At 37.3% G+C, this 16718-nt stretch overlaps 1 pseudogene; it reads left to right on the forward strand.

The window, feature by feature from the left end:
- LOC133697336 (uncharacterized) overlaps window positions 1–15194 on the forward strand; it is a 41401-nt pseudogene extending 26207 nt beyond the window's left edge.
- The last annotated feature ends 1524 nt before the right edge of the window (window positions 15195–16718 follow it).

Genomic DNA, 16718 nt, shown 5'->3' on the forward strand with positions numbered 1-16718 from the left:
TTGACAGAGAAGGCTGCTTCGGGTGCAGGGAAGAAATGGCCGAGAGAGGGGAATGGCCAAGGGGGGAACTGGTTTTGGGTGTTCTCTCTTTCTCGTTCAAAAACTTAACTCTCGGCCTTCCCTCTAAAAAAACCCCTCTTGTTGCAGCTGCTAAGAGCAGTATTTATAGGCGCAGGGGGGAGCGGGGACGTTGCTGCGCATGGGGAGCAGGGGACACCGGGCGAGATCTTCAAGCAGAGGGCGTGGGGCTCTAAGTTTTGGGAGCAGCATGCAGTCATTGTTAAACAAGGGGCGTGGGGCTCTAGTAGCATGCGGGAAGAGGAACGGTGTCAAAACGACACTTTTCAATTTCTTTTTTTATTTGTGGGGACCCAAAAATGGGTTACAACAAAAGTGAAAAGGAGAGAAATGAGAGAATGACTTCTTAAAACCATTATTTGTCTAAGTCGCTGACATAGCACACTTAGGGACCATGACCAATACAAGGGGGCAACATTGTGTTTAAAGAAAATCTATCTCTTCTAGAAAAAGAGAGGAACATTTCCTACAACAAGATAAGGGGGCATTTTGGTTTATGAAAGACAATTTGATCTTTTCAGCAACTGACACCGAATGTTTTTAGCAGTGAAACGAGAAGTAGTGAGTGATCCTCTCAAATTATTTAACGAGATAGAAAATCTCTAGCAAGCAAGTGGGTCACGATGGGCACCATAAAGGCTAAGTTATGCAAACAAATCTAGAAATGAATTTCCATGGGCCAACTCGAGTGGGCTAGAAGCCAAGCGATAAAGATGACCTAAATCAGAGGTAGCAAGTCCTCATCAGTTAAGTAACAAGAAGACTAAGAAGAAATGGGGGCCTATATTTCAAAACAGGTAAAAATGCATGCATATCATCTAAACTTTGAGACATTGGACTATGAGTTTTGCAAATTTCAGATGAGAAAATTCCAACAGAATCCATCAAGTGGAAGGCCAACTTGAAATGGCCAAACATCGAAATTGCTGTTGGAAATTTTTCATTTTTGAGAATTTTTTAATTTGGGCAGGCCGCTTATAAGAAATAGGCCATCTGGAAAATCTCTATGTTTTTCCACCTCCTTTGAATGCGCCTTCGAGCCTTTGATCATCATTTTCAGAGCGCTTTCAAGCCCTTATCTCCTTTCAAGTGTATCTTCGAGCCCTTTGACCATCCAAGGTATTGCGTTTCCTAACCATACCTCCCTTTTCAAGAAAACCTTCGAGCCTTACCTCCTTTCGAATGCACCCTCAAGCTTTTGATCATCATTTTTAGGGCGCTTTCAAGCCCTTATTTCTTTTGGAGCGCCTTTGAGCCCTTGCTTCTCTTCGAGTGCCTTTGAGCACTTACTTTCCTCTTCGAGTGCCTTTGAGCACTTGCTTTTCTCTTCGAGCGAGCCTTTGAGCCCTCGCTTTCCTCTTCAAGTGCCTTTGAGCACTTGCTATCCTCTTCGAGCGCCTTTGAGCCTTCGCTTCTCTTTGAGCACGCCTTTGAGCCCTCGCTTTCCTCTTCGAGCGCCTTTGAGCCCTCACTTCCCTCTTCGAGTGCCTTTGAGCACTTGCTTTCCTCTTCGAGTGCCTTTGAGCACTTGCTTTTCTCTTCGAGCGCGCCTTTAAGCCCTCGCTTTCCTCTTCGAGTGCCTTTGAGTACTTGCTTTTCTCTTCGAGCGCGCCTTTGAGCCCTCGCTTTCCTCTTTGAGTGCCTTTGAGCACTCGCTTTCTTCTTGGAGCGCCTTTGAGCCCTCGTTTCCCTCTACGAGTGCCTTTGAGCACTTGCTTTTCTCTTCAAGCACGCCTTTGAGCTCTTGCTTTCCTCTTCGAGTGCCTTTGAGCACTTGCTTTTCTCTTTGAGAGCGCCTTTGAGCCCTCACTTCCTTTTCGAGTGCACCTATGAGCCCTCGACCATTCGTTAGAGTGCGCCTACGAGCCTTCACATTCTTTTGAGTGCGCCTTCAAGCCCTCATTTTTATTTTTTATTTATTTATTTATTTTTATTTATTTACTTGGGTAGGTCACCCATTACAATGAGACCACTTCTAAAAAAAAACACGAAAAAAAAACAACAAAAAAAAACAAAAAAAAAAAGGTGAGTCGTCTTCCAAATTATTTGTTTCTTGATTTCTACATCTCTCTGTAAAAGTCGTGTGTCAATATGCTGTTTTCAAAGTTTTCAAGACAAAAAACAAAAAAAAGCAAAGGTTCTTTTTGTATCTACTTTTCTTTATAAATTTACTACACAAAGCTAAAGGAAAATGAAATTTTCCAATATCTTTGCATAGTAAATATTATAAAGAGGGGGCAACTGTCATAACCAAATTTTTGACCATTTTATTTTAATTATTATTATTATTTTATTTACTGAAAAGAAAAAATGATGAAAAAAATAATAATGTTGGAAAAACAAGTAAATGAAGAATGAATTAAAATTTGGGTTAAGGGCAAAATGATTGGAAGTTTTGAGGTTTAATTAAACTTTGGAATTAATCTAATTAAGCTTGGAATTAATTTAATTAATCCAATGGGATAATTGATAAGTTTTGAGACTTAATTAAGCTTGAAATTAATTTAGTTAATCCAATCAAGGTTTTAATTGGAGAATTGATAAGTTTTGAGACTTAATTGAGCTTGGAATTAATTTAGTTAATCCAATCAAGGGTTTAATTGGAGAATTGATAAGTTTTGAGATTTAATTGGACTTGGATTTAACTAAATTAATGAAATTAGGGACTTAATTGAATAAATAGCAAAGTTTGGGGTTAATTGGGGGTCAAAATTGCAAAATTAAAGTCCAAGGACTAACTTGTAAAAGGCGTCGAAATGCAGGGCCAATTACAATTTAAACCAGGGGCTTAATTACAAGACTTTTGAAACTGCAGGGGTTAAAACATAAAATGGCCACCTTTTATCTCCAAATGGCGTCGTTTTGAAAGGGACGCTGTTCTCTTGACTTTAATAAACTGGTTATTAAAGTTAAAATGCATGCTAAAACATTGTTTTTTGGTGTATGAAAAACACAATATGATTTTTTAGCTTTGAGATACTTGGCCATATGCTCAAAAACATATTTTTTTTCAATTTGTTTTGTATTTTTGAAAGTTTTCAAGAAAACCAAGTATTTTAATACCGGATTCGTGTTTTTTTGAAATGACAAAAAAATAGATTGAGATTAAAAAAAACAGCAAAAAACAATACACGTAGGGAAATCACAAATATTTAAACATATATTTATTTTTTTGTTGGGCCGAACCCGGCCCACCATTGCTGGGTTGGACTGGACTCGGCTAAATATCCATGAGCCCAGCCCACCTTAGCAGGTTATTGTGCATGGGCACAATAACTAGCTTCACCTCGCCTATAGAGACGTGAACCGTGCACGTCCTGCATGGCGAGGGAAGAAACAAAGCATAAGAAAAAAGGGCATAGTTTTTACCTGGAGAAGTGAAATGCAGCCTCAGTCATCAGTGATGGCCAGCGGTGGCGGTGGTTCCAGCAGGGGCGGTGTTGGTGGCAGCTCCTCCTCTGTTTTTTTCTTCTTCCTTTTTCCCTTCTTTCTTCCTTTTCAGGTCTTCTTCTTCCTTTGTTTTATGTTTTGAAGGCATTTTTGGATGAAAGATGCAAAAAGGAGAAAATTGGAGATAATTGGCAGATTTGACCTTCAGTCGATGTTTTGTGCAGAGCGTGAGCTCTAGAGGTTGAAATGAAGTGATTCTAGTGGCATTAAAAAGCTAACATCCATACCTTTCTGGAAATCTAAGGCAAGAAAATAAAATAAGGAAGGCATGGAAATCGTAGCCTCCAAAGTCAAATCTCGCAATCTGCCAATGTTGACCTTCGGTCATTCCAACTTGAATATCTGGAGCTACAGAAGTCCAATTGATTCAAACTAAATTTTTTTGGATTCATGACTCAAAGTTCTATAAATGCTCCAAATTTCAGCCAAAAAAGATGTCATATGAGGGAGATATGATTTTTAAAAGATGACATCTGAATTTTGCCAGCAAACAAGTTTCGTGAAGAAAGAAGTCCAAATTACGTTTCGAAGCATCTAAAGCAATATACAAGTTTTTAATTCAGCAATTTAGCTCCTCTAAATCAAAGCTTGAAGATTTCATGCAAGGCTATTTCTCCTTTTTTAGGAAAATAGTTATTGAAGTACTTAAATATAAACAGTCTACTTAATGGAAGACTATTTTGTAAAATAGAGACCTAGGGTTTCCTAAGATATAAAAAGAATGAGAGAAGAGAAGGGGGGCAGCCAGCCAAGAAGAGAAAAACGACCCCTTCCTCTAACAAACCCTAAATTATGCATTCTTTCTTATTTTTGATTAGTTGTTCAACAAACATGCAAGGCTAAACACTTTTTCTTGGTTGCAATGACATGGAAACCTTCGGATTTCAAGAACTGTGAGATTTATTTTACCTTTTCTTTTCAGTTTATATGATGAATATATTTGTTCTCCTATGCTTATTTTTTCTATGATTGTTTATCTTAATTGTTAGAGCGGACTCTAAGTTATTATTGTAGACAATCTATTGCTAAGTTTGATATCAAAACCGGAGTTGTGGTATATGAACTTGTGAAGCAACTGAGTTTAATAATTGTGACGGATCTACGTTATTAATCTTAGGGAGAACATTCAATCAAATCAAACATAGACTGCGAACAATTATGTTTTCTTGATTAATCAATTATCTAGTTCTTAAGGCTGCCATTGAATTAAATTACTAGTGCGGACACTGTGGTTGTTTGATGGTTAGGGTTAGTTATACGACGGATCCGTTAACTAACCAATGTTAAGAAGAGATAAATATTCAAAATATAAATTGATCTTTCGTTTTCATGATCAGTTCTGATTTCTGTAGGTGGATGTGTGCTTGTGACCAAGGTTTGTTCTCTTGATAATTTTCTGATTTTATTAAATTTCGTTTGATAGTTTTCCATTTTCTTTTGCTTTAGCCTAGATAACGTCCAAACCCCCCCCCCCAAATTGCATATCATCTAGCATAAAAATCTGACTTGAATCTTCCTTGTGGGATCGACCCCTTGCTTGCTTTATACTATCTTGTGTGTTGTGCTTGAAGTTAGGGTAATTAATTTGTGTGACTGCGACATCGCAACAGCCCCACAACAACCCAAGGGGCACATCCCCTTTATTTATCTTTACCTCGTGGTAGGCCACGGGTCAGAACTTAGGCATGTGGGGTGTTTTGGATCGGCGTCTTTTTGGTGCTTTTGGAGAAAGAGGGAACATGCAAAGCAGGGGAGAAAAGTCTTCTTGTTCCCCTGCCTCAAGCGTCCAGGGGAAGAAGAAAGGCTACAGTGCCGTTCAAAACGACACCGTTTTGGGCTTTTCCTTTTTTTTTAATGAATAGTGTATGAAACGGCGCCGTTTTGTACAAAACGCGCTGTTTCATTTAAAAGGAAAGATGACAAAAAAACATGTCAGAGTTCACATTAGTTCTCAATTTGTGATTTGTTCAATCGAGTCTTCAATTGCAATTTTGATTTAAAAATCAATGCAATTGCATCCCTGCCAAAAAGCAAACAGCGACCCTGAAGTTGCCCGCCTTTTTCACTTTGGTCCTTGGTCTTGAATTTATGCAATGTGACCCTCAATTGATCAATAAAATTCTAATTTCTTTAATTTGGCCCCTGATTTGGTTTAATTGTAGCCCCTTTATTTACGCACATTTTTTATTTTGGTCCTTGTTTTTGGATTTCTTCAATTAAGTCCCTAATTGGCTATCAAACTTCAATATTTATGCAATTAAATCCCTAATTTGACCAAATTAACTCTAAAAAATTATAATTTGACCCCAAAACTTTAATTTTTTCGAATTAAAGCCTAAATTGACTTTAAATCATTTTTTCTTGCAATCAAACCCTTCATAGATTCAATTAAACCTTCAATAAAATTTAATTGAGTCCATAAACATTTAATTTTGGACTTTTCTTCCTCAAATTGAATTTTCTTTATCAACAAGGCTCTCATCACTCAACAAAATACCATCAAATTTCAATCTTTGTATTTTTGAACCTCCTCGACCAATTTTTGACCATTTTCTAAGCGTTTTGGCATCCTTTTTTCACTGGTATAATTTTTTTTTTATTTTTTTTAAAGATAAAAAAATGTGAATTGGAGAATAACACATAAATGGGTTATGAAAAAAATATATTTTTTTTTTGTTTTTTTTTTGGGATTTTCCTTCATTATCCATTTGTTTTTTTTTTGCAATCGAGTGTTATAGACAAGTTTCAACGGGAAAATGAAAATCATGCAATTATATATTTTTTCATAACCCATTTCATGATTATATATGCATGATTTTCATGATTTTCATTTTTTTTTCATATATATTTCAACCTGCTAAATGAAAATCATGCAATTATGCAAAAATGTTGATTCAATAAGAAAAATACATATGAAATGTGGGCTCACCCTTCACGGGGTGACAAAGATCTTTTAGTGCATCAACGGGTAGGTTACTATCTAGTCTCAAATGGTCTATCACATGCTCAGCGATCGTCCTCAAAAGGTTGATATGAGGCTTGCAAGTAGTGTGAAGATAGAAGGCTTAAGTAATATCAGTTTTGCATATCAACCACTTTCAAATAAACAATCAAGCGAGAGTTGGATGGTTTTACGAGTCTTACCCAGGCTAAAGCTATTGGAGTACCGTTACTTCCCTACCTATCCTATATTTTAAGGTGTGTGGTCTCAAAATGATGCGTGACATGACATTATAAACAAGGATGCATGCTAAAGCAGTAAAAAGTGATAACCATATAAACACAACATAACAAACATCATAACAATTATCAAACAAAAGGCAAAGCTTAGTCCTAAAGGTCCTTAGTGGAGTTGTCATTCTGGCGTACGTCCCCGCGCGGTGTGGATAACGATTTTTGTTTGTTTGTTTGTTATTAGGAGTCACCACTTAGTATTTGGTCCAGGGTCACTGTGAGACCCGAGCGTGCTGGTCTTTGTTAGAGATTCACAGGTAAGGGACTGGTTGTGGCTAGGGAAGGTATTAGCACCCCTAGCACATCTTACCGAAGATAAACTGCATTACTGGTTTTATCTTAAATTGCTAAGAGTTTGTTATTTATGCTATGATAGTTTACTTATAATATTCCTTACTCTGGCATCAGTGAATATTCGACTACGAATAATTCCAACTCTGACGTTGGTAAATATTACGTAGCAAAAAAACAAAATAAATGATATTCCTAACTCTGGCGTCAGTGAATAAACCAATAAAATGAATTTAAATCTATGCATACATATTTTATTTTATTTTTATTTTTGGGTTGGGTCCAGCTTTGCCCATGTAGCTGGGCTGTACCCAGCAGGCCTAGCCGGGCCACTAGCCCAAGCCACTAACCCTACTGACTAAGGCCTGCATGCGTGAACTATTCACTCACGTAGTGCATATTATGAAGGTAATTAAAATTACCTTCGCACAGTGTTATATAACTACAAAAGACAAAATAAAAAAAAGAACTTACCAGGTGCGGGGAGGTAGAGCCGAAGACGATGGCTGGACGATTCTCCTCTCTTTCTTTTTGTTTTCTATTTCCTTCTTCTCTGGTTTCTGGTCTCCTGTTCTCTCTGTTTCTATTTTATGTTCTTCCCTTTCGTCTCTGTCTTCTCCTCCCTCCTGGTATTCTTCTGTGTGTTTTTTCTTTTCTATTTCTGTTTGTTTGCTTCTCTCTCTACTCCTTTCCTTCTATTTTGTGCCTCTGTCTTACTCTTTCACATCTCTATTCCCAGGCTTCCTCTGTTCGTCCCTGTTCTCTCTTTTCTGTCCTTTCCTTGTTCGTTCTTCCTTTGGTTTTTTAGTTCAGTGTGCTGTGTAATTTCATTTCTATCATTTGGGATTTTTGGTTTCTCTCAGTGCTCTTTGTTTGCCTCTATTCTCCCGTGTCTATCTGCGTCTTCACTAATCTTCTTCTCCTTTTTCTCCTTATTTTTTTTCATGGCCTTTCTCTAGCTTTTATAAGGCTAGATAATGCCATGAGGTTGTAACGGCAAGCATGCATCATGGAGGCGAGGGATATCAGCCCTGAGACGTGCTCCCTAGATTGAAGCAACTCCACTGTTCTTTACTGCTAACGCCTTTATTGCCGAAACCGTTGTTGATGAAGAAGGCAATGAACAATTGTCAAGGACATGGCATCGTTTCAAAATTCAAAATGAATATTTCTTATTCGGTCATTGGATTGTTTTGCAATTTTGTAATGAAACCCCTGGATGTATTGTAATTGGATCCCTTGATTTTAGCGCCATTTACAAGACGGTCTTTGGTTTTGGATTCATGCAATTTGACCTTCAATTGATCAATAAACTTTTAATTGAGTCCATAAACATTGAATTTTCATGGATACTCTATCGGTCTAAATTAATTTTGGATATTTTTTTCAAATTGAATTTTTTTATCAACAGGGCTCTCATCAGTCAACGATATAGTGTCAAAATTCAATCTTTGCATTTTTTAACCTCCTCAACCAATTTTTGGCTATTTTTTAGGCACTCCGGCATCTTTTCTCACTGCTACATATTTTTTTATTTTCTTTTTTCTGAATTTTTTTCAACTCTTTTTTTGTATTTTCTCCTTTTTATGTGGGGACCTAAAAATGGGTAACAACAAATCCGACAATGAAAGAGGTAGTCCGGAAAGAAGTTCTGAAATTGTTAGATGTTGGTGTTATTTATCCAATCTCTGATAGCTGATGGATGAGCCCAGTTCAAGTTGTGCCAAAGAAAGGAGGAATGACAGTGGTAAGGGATGTAGATAACAAACTGATACCTACTAGAATGGTAACTGGATGGAGGATTTTCATGGATTACGGAAAGCTCAACAAGGCAACTCGCAAAGATCACTTCCCCCTACCATTCATTAATTAGATGTTGGACAAGTTAGCCGGGCATGAATACTATTGTTTTCTAGATGGTTATTCAGGATACAACCAAATAGCCATCGCACCTGAGGACTAAGAGAAGACCACTTTCACTGCCCTTATGGTACTTTTGCTTTTGGAAGAATGCCTTTTGGGTTGTGTAATGCACTAGCTACCTTTTAGAGGTGCATGATGGCTATGTTTTCAGATATGGTGGAGCAGATCATTTAGGTCTTCATGGATGACTCTTCTGTATTTGGAACTTCTTTCGATGACTGTCTTGCAAAGTTGGCATTGGTTTTGGAAGACAAACTTGATATTGAACTGGGAAAAATATCACTTCATGGTAAAGAAAGGTATAGTGTTGGGGCACCGGATTTCAGAAAAAGGAATAGAGGTAGGCAAAGCTAAAATTGAGGCAATAGACAAACTTTTGTCGCCAACTACAGTAAAAGAGGTTAGGAGTTTCCTTGGCCATACAGGATTTTATAGGAGGTTCATCAAAGACTTCTCTAAAATATCCAAACCACTATGCAATCTGCTGCTAAAAGACACGAAGTTTCAATTTGACGAACAATGCATGACATCCTTTATGCTATTGAAAGAGAAGTTAGTGACAACTCTCCTATTGTAAGTACACCGGATTGGGAGAAACCATTTGAGCTGATATATGATGCAAGTGATTATGCAATTAGGGCAGTGAAAAAAACAACATGTTTCACACCATATCCTATGCTAGCAGAACATTCAATGATGCCCAGCTTAATTATGCCACAACTGAAAAAGAGTTGCTTGCTATGGTCTATGCCTTTGATAAGTTTTAGCCTTATCTGGTGGGAAACAAGTTGCTAGTGTATACTGATCATATTGCAATTAGACACCTAGTTTCCAAGAAAGATGCCAAGCCCAAACTTATCCGTTGGATCCTGTTACTACAAGAATTTGATGTAGAAATTAAAGATAAAAAGGGGACTGAGAACGTGGTGGCAGATCATCTTTCATGGCTGGAATTGGCACAGCATCTAGAGTCTAAATTCATGGTTATAAATGAAAGCTTTCCTGATGAAAGAATCTTAGCAATTTCCACTAACAATTTCATTCCTTTGTATACAGATTATGTCAATTTTCTTGCAGGTAAGATCATCTCGCCAGATTTTTCTTACTAACAAAAGAAGAAATTTCTTGCTGAAGTCAAACACTATTTCTGAGAGGAGCTGATACTCTATCGGCATTATGCAGATCAAGTCATCAAGAGGTGCGTTCTAGAAGAGGAAATGACAAACTCACTAAATCACTGCCACACACTTGAATATGGGGGGCACTTTGGAGCACAACACACTGCAACCAAAGTTTTGCAGTCTAGTTTTTATTGGCCCACTATGTTTAAAGATGCTCATGCTTTTGTTACTACTTGTGATAGATGTCAACATACTGGGAATATATCTCGCTGAAATGAAATGCCATTTTAAAATATCCTAGAAGTTGAGTTATTTGACATTTAGGGCATTGATTTCATGGGACCTTTTCCTTCATCTTACAACAACAAATATATTCTTTTAGCTGTGGATTATGTATCAAAGTGGATAGAAGCATTTGTAACGCCTACAAATGATGGCAAGGTGGTACTTAATTTTGTACAGAAGAACATCTTTACCAGATTTGGTACTACTAGAGGCATCATCAATGATGAAGGAACTCATTTTGCAACAAGCAGTTTGAAGCATTGTTATCTAAGTATGGAGTCAGACACAAGAGAGCATTAGCTTATCACCCTCAAACAAATGGCCAAACAAAGGTGTCAAATAGAGAAGTGAAGCACATTCTAGAAAAGACAGTGAATAACTCTCGAAAAGACTAGGCAAGAAAGTTAGATGATGCACCATAGGCGTATAGGACAACATTCAAAACACCGTTGGGAATGTCTCCATATCAATTAGTTTTTGAGAAAGCATGCCATCTTCCTATTGAATTAGAGCATAAGGCATCCTGGGCAATGAAACAACTAAACATGGATCTGCAGGTTGCAGGTGAGAAAAGAATCCTGCAACTTAACGAGATGGATGAATTTTGAAATGAGTCCTATGAGAATGCCAAGATATACAAGAAAAGAACCAAGATATGGCATGACAAGCACATTGTATGTAAGGAGTTTGTCCCTGGTCAACAGGTATTGCTCTTCAATTCATGGCTTCGCTTGTTTCCTGGCAAGCTTAAATCACAGTGGTCAGGACCATTTACAGTTGTTAAGGTGTTTTCTTATGGAGTAGTGGAGGTCACACATGATGAAAAAGGAACATTCTTAGTGATTCTCTCCCCCTCATCTCTATTTCCCTTTTCATCTTCTTGCATGCAAAACATGCACTATGCACATTTCTGCAAGCAAGGAAAAATAATTACTCGGTTACTATGCATGAGCACAGTACCCGGCTAATTATAATGGATTGGTTACTATGCATGGGCACAGGAACTAGTCTGGGTTGGATCACCAGCCCAGTCCACGCAGCTGGGTTGAGTCCAGCCTAATATAAGATAGATTGTATTTTATTTTGGGTTGATCTTGGCCCAATTTCTTTTTGGGTCGGGTCTGGCCCATTCCAAAAATATTTAAAAATATTTTTCAAAATTTTTTTATGATTTTCTCATGTATTTTTGTTATCCATTACGGTTAATATCGGTTTGTATTTTTATACCGTAAAGATACAAATCCATTATTAAAATACCTGGTTTTCATCGAAAGAAAAAAAAATTGTTTCATGCATACGACCAAGTCTCTCAAAGCTAAAAAAATCATATTGTATTTTCATACAACAAAGAAAACTTCAAAAAAATATGTTTTAACATGCATTTTGGTTTTAATAATTAGTTTATTAAAGACACAAGAACTTGTCCAATATTTCAAAAAAGCCAAAAAAAATACTTTTTTTGGTTTTAGTATCAGGGATTATGAATTTATAGGCAAAACATATTTTTGATATTAAAAAGGTAGTTCTTTTGCTGAAGTTAGAACGACTAGGTTTTACCTGATAAGATAAGGATCTCCTTACCGAGGAGAACTTTTCTTAAACCGTAGATGGACCAACAATTAGAAATACGATGAAGCCTTAGCATATATCAGACAATAAAACAATGCAGCTTACCTTAGGTAGGGTGTAGTTTGGGTGCTAATACCTTTCCTTTACGCAACCAATCCCCGTACTCGATCTTTGAGACCAGTTGGGGTTTCTAGTGACCAAATACTAGGTGACAACTCCCATTCTATTTTCCACTGATAAAAGATAAAAATTCCTTGTCTTTCCATATTTGCTAGATAGATACCATATACATACCTGAGGGTGAACAATCATCGGGACGTCGCACACGTGCGACACAAGGTTCATTGTAATTTCTATGGAAATTTCAGCACAGTCTCCCTATACTAGGAAGTCTCAAGTTATCGACCAACAACCTGTACACTTCTATTAATCATTATCCAATCACGACCCAATTGTCCTGGGTTTAAATCCAATATTTATCGCTCCAACCACAATTTCTCAAATATCTATATTTTAAGAATAAGTAAATAAGAAAAACACACATGCATGACAAGTATGAATACATGATAGTATAAATTACATTAAAAAATTCAATTTAAAAGATATTATTACAATCCAAGTCATAATAGTTTCTTGAGATATAAAATTCACGAGCACTTGTTTAGTTCTAAATGACACAAAAGATAGAGAACCTAAAATATTAATCTTGTTGTGCATATGATGGACCTGAAACAAACATAACATTGAAAAATAATTATGATGAAAAGCAATACAAACATTAGTAATCAAACAATATATATTCAAGGCTACATGATATCATATTCTTTACAATTTTTCATCTGATTCCATTTTAATACTTCTAGTATTATCCCTTCTGGATTCATTAACATTTTCCTTTCCATCCCTAAATTTTCCGACCAGTATTATATGTTAATGTTGAAAGACAATTCCTTCAACAATGCTAATACCAATTTGTTGATATCATCAACTATCCTCCACAGGATTACTAATCAAACCTCTTCTTTCCAAAACCTAAAAATATGTAATTCTTTTAATAATATTAATAACTTTTAATAAAGGAAAAAAAATATAAAAGGGGTTAATATTCCAAATATTATTAGGGATAATAATTTTATTACTCACTTTAATATAAGAATAAGAAACTTATATGAGGTTAATATCTAATATATTATTATGAATAATACAACTCATTTACTTCTAATATAAGGATAAAATCCAGAAATAATTTTATTTGAAATATTATTAGGAATGATGCGACAACTAAAAAACATAATTTTATTTTTCCCTCGAAAGAAGCTTCAGCAATAATTTGTAAAGGATGATTCCTTGAATCATGCTGCAGATCCTGTAAGTCACAAATCTATCAATAATGAAGCATGTAACAGCTAGGAAATAAAAAGGAATAATTATCTGTGTATGGTAACTTTGCCTTTTCAATTTTTGTAACCGTTAGGCAGAATATCCTTAATTTTAGTTCCCTTTGTTAAGAATAGATTATTCAGACTTTGTATATATATAGAACACTAATCTCTGTATTTGTTAAAATAAGAAAATACAATATTCTTCTGGCAAAACAATTCTGTGCACTAGCCTATCTTCATTATGGTATCAGAGCATCACTCCACCGAGAACTTGATTCCCAACCCTGCAAATTTTCTTCCGCCCATCACAAACCCGCATTCCACCACAGAAGCTCCACTCATTGCCCTAAATATTGCAACCCAAATCAATGAGAAACTTACACCCTCAACCTTCTCTCAGAGGTGTGCACAGTTTGAAGCCCTTTTAATTGGCTACAATCTCATTAACTATGTTACTGGTGATAAACCATGTCCTCTCCAAAACAACTCCTCTGTTTCTTCTCTTCAAAAATCTCATTGGGTCCAGCAAGACAAGCTGATTCTAAGTGCTATCTCTGCTGCAACAACATCCCAAGTCACTTGGTGTAAATTAAACACCATGTATGCCAGCAAATCACGCAGTCGTGCCATGCAATTAAAAGAGGAACTTACTTTAATCAAGAAAGCCAATCGGTCGATTCAAGACTATATGCACGCTGTCAAGGCTCTTGCTGATGAGATTGCACTCATCAATCATCCCATTTCAGAGGATGATCTTACTCTTTACATTCTAAATGGTTTGGGACCCGACTACAGAGAAATTGCAGCACCAATTTGGGCACGGGAGCGCCCACTGTTTTTTGAAGAACTTCATGACTTGCTTGTCAGTCATGAATGCTATTTGCGTCGTCTTGATGCCACCACACAGCAGCTCATCGCGACAGCCAATTTCTCCAATCATCGCTCGTCCTCCAGCTCTTCAAATGGAGGTAATGTTTACAGGAGCTTTAACAAACCAGCCAAAGGAGGCTACTCTAAATATGATGGTCCTCCTGTTTTGTCTCATTATAATGGTAACCCACGTGACCATAAGAAGCACAACCAATCTAATGGTCAACGCCGGTATTCACCAAAATGCCAAATATGTGATCAATTTGGTCACACTACTAAGCATTGCCCGCAATTCAACTCCTGTAATGCCACGGTTAATTGTGCCTCCACATCACAAGTTAAGGATACTAAATGGCTTGTTGACTCTGCAATTCTCACAATATCACCGGCGATCTTGCGAAATTATCTGTTCACTCCGAATATGATGGTACTGATGAGGTTGTCATTGTGATGGACCAGGTTTGCGTGTCTCACATACTGGATCATTAGCATTTCATTCACCCACTCGTACCTTTCATATCACTGATACTCTTTGCGTTCCCAATATACACAAAAATCTTATTTCTGTGCACCATTTACTCTTCGAAATAATGTTTTCATTGAATTTCACCCATTCTTTTTTCTTGTCAAGGATCAGATCACGGGGGCGATTCTATTCAAAGGTGTATGTGAAAATGGTGTTTACACACTTCCAGACTCAGTGGTATCCTCTCCAAAAATGGTTGCAAATGTGCATGAACGGACGTCACTTGATGAATGGCACAAACGTCTAGGACATTCGTCTCAAAAACTTGTTACACAGATTATCAAGTCTTTTTCCCTTCCAATAAAACACAAAGATCAAGTACCTCATCTTTGTACATCTTGTTCAATCAATAAAGCTCATAAGCAACCATTTCGTCCAACTAGTCTTGTGAGTCATGCACCACTTGATCTCATTTATACCGATGTTTGGGGACCCTCCAATACAATTGGTCTTGATGGTTCATGATTTTACTTGATTTTGGTTGATCATTTTACCAAATATATATGGTTTTACCCCATGTCAAATAAATCTTGTGTCAGCCGTATTTTTCCTCAATTTAAACATCTTGTTGAAAAAACATTTCACACCAAAATCAAAAGCATTTATTCGGATAATGGTGGTGAATTTGTTGCACTCAAACAATATTTTTCTATACATGGAATCAGTCACTACACCACTGCCCCTCATACACCTCAGCAAAATGGTGTATCGAAACGTCGTCATCGTCACTTAGTAGAAACTAGTCTGACCCTACTACATGATGCATCCCTTCCTCTATCTTATTGGCCTCATGCATTTTCAACAGCTGCATATCTCATTAATAGGCAACCAACTCCCCTACTAAACAACAAAACCCCATTTGAAATCTTATTTCATCAATCCCCTAATTATCTCAAATTAAAAAAATTTGGATGTCGTTGTTTTCCCATCACAAAACCGTATAATACCAATAAACTTCAACCCAAAGCCACCATGTGTTTGTTTCTAGGATACTCTACAACTCAGAATGCATACAAGTGTATAGATCTATCCACCAACAAACTTTATCTCTCTCGCCATGTCCTGTTTGATGAAAGTCACAGACCATTTCATACACCTTCCCCTGCATCCAGCTCCCTCACTCCCTCCTCTTCGGCAGCTGTGCCACTCATCGATGTACCCGCTCCACCGCAACCTTCACCAGTGATCTTGGATCGTACTGCCATTTCTGTATCACCTTCAGGTACCGCCTCTACTCTTCCCTTTTCTGTTGAAGAAAATTTATCATTTCATTCTCCATGTTCTAGCCCTACTATAATTCATCATGGTGAGGATATCATCTCCTCACCAATTTTGCCATTAACACGGGCTTCTCCTTCACCACTCATCACTGATGTTGTTGTCCCTGCTCCTCTTCCTTCCACTATGATTGATGTTGTTACTAATCCTCAACCCCAGCGAACTCATTCCATGATTACTAGGTTATTGAATAACATTCACAAACCTAAGCAATTTCATGTTGTTACCAAACATCCCCTCCCTCATGCTATTGAACCTAGTTGTGTGAGCCAGGCATTAGGTGATCCACGGTGGCGACAAGCCATGTCTGCAGAGCTTACGGCTCTGATGAGACACAACACATGGACCTTAGTATCTCCCCCGAACCATTGTCTTCCCATTGGCTGTAAATGGGTGTTTCGGGTTAAGAGGAACGCTGATGGGTCGATTGATCGCTTCAAAGCGAGACTTGTTGCAAAAGGATTCCATCAACGCTCTGGTCTAGACTACAAAGAAACATTTAGTCCGGTTGTGAAACCGGCTACTATTCGGTTTGTATTGACCATTGCTGTCACTCAAGGCTGGCAATTGAGACAACTTGATGTTAATAATGCATTTTTGCATGGTTTGTTAAATGAAGATGTGTATATGGTTCAACCCCCAAGTTTCAAAGATGATATCCACCCTAACCATGTCTGTCACCTGAACAAAGCAATTTATGGACTCAAACAA

Source organism: Populus nigra, chromosome 6, assembly GCF_951802175.1.
Source record: "Populus nigra chromosome 6, ddPopNigr1.1, whole genome shotgun sequence".
In the NCBI taxonomy this organism is placed as follows: Eukaryota; Viridiplantae; Streptophyta; class Magnoliopsida; order Malpighiales; family Salicaceae; genus Populus; species Populus nigra.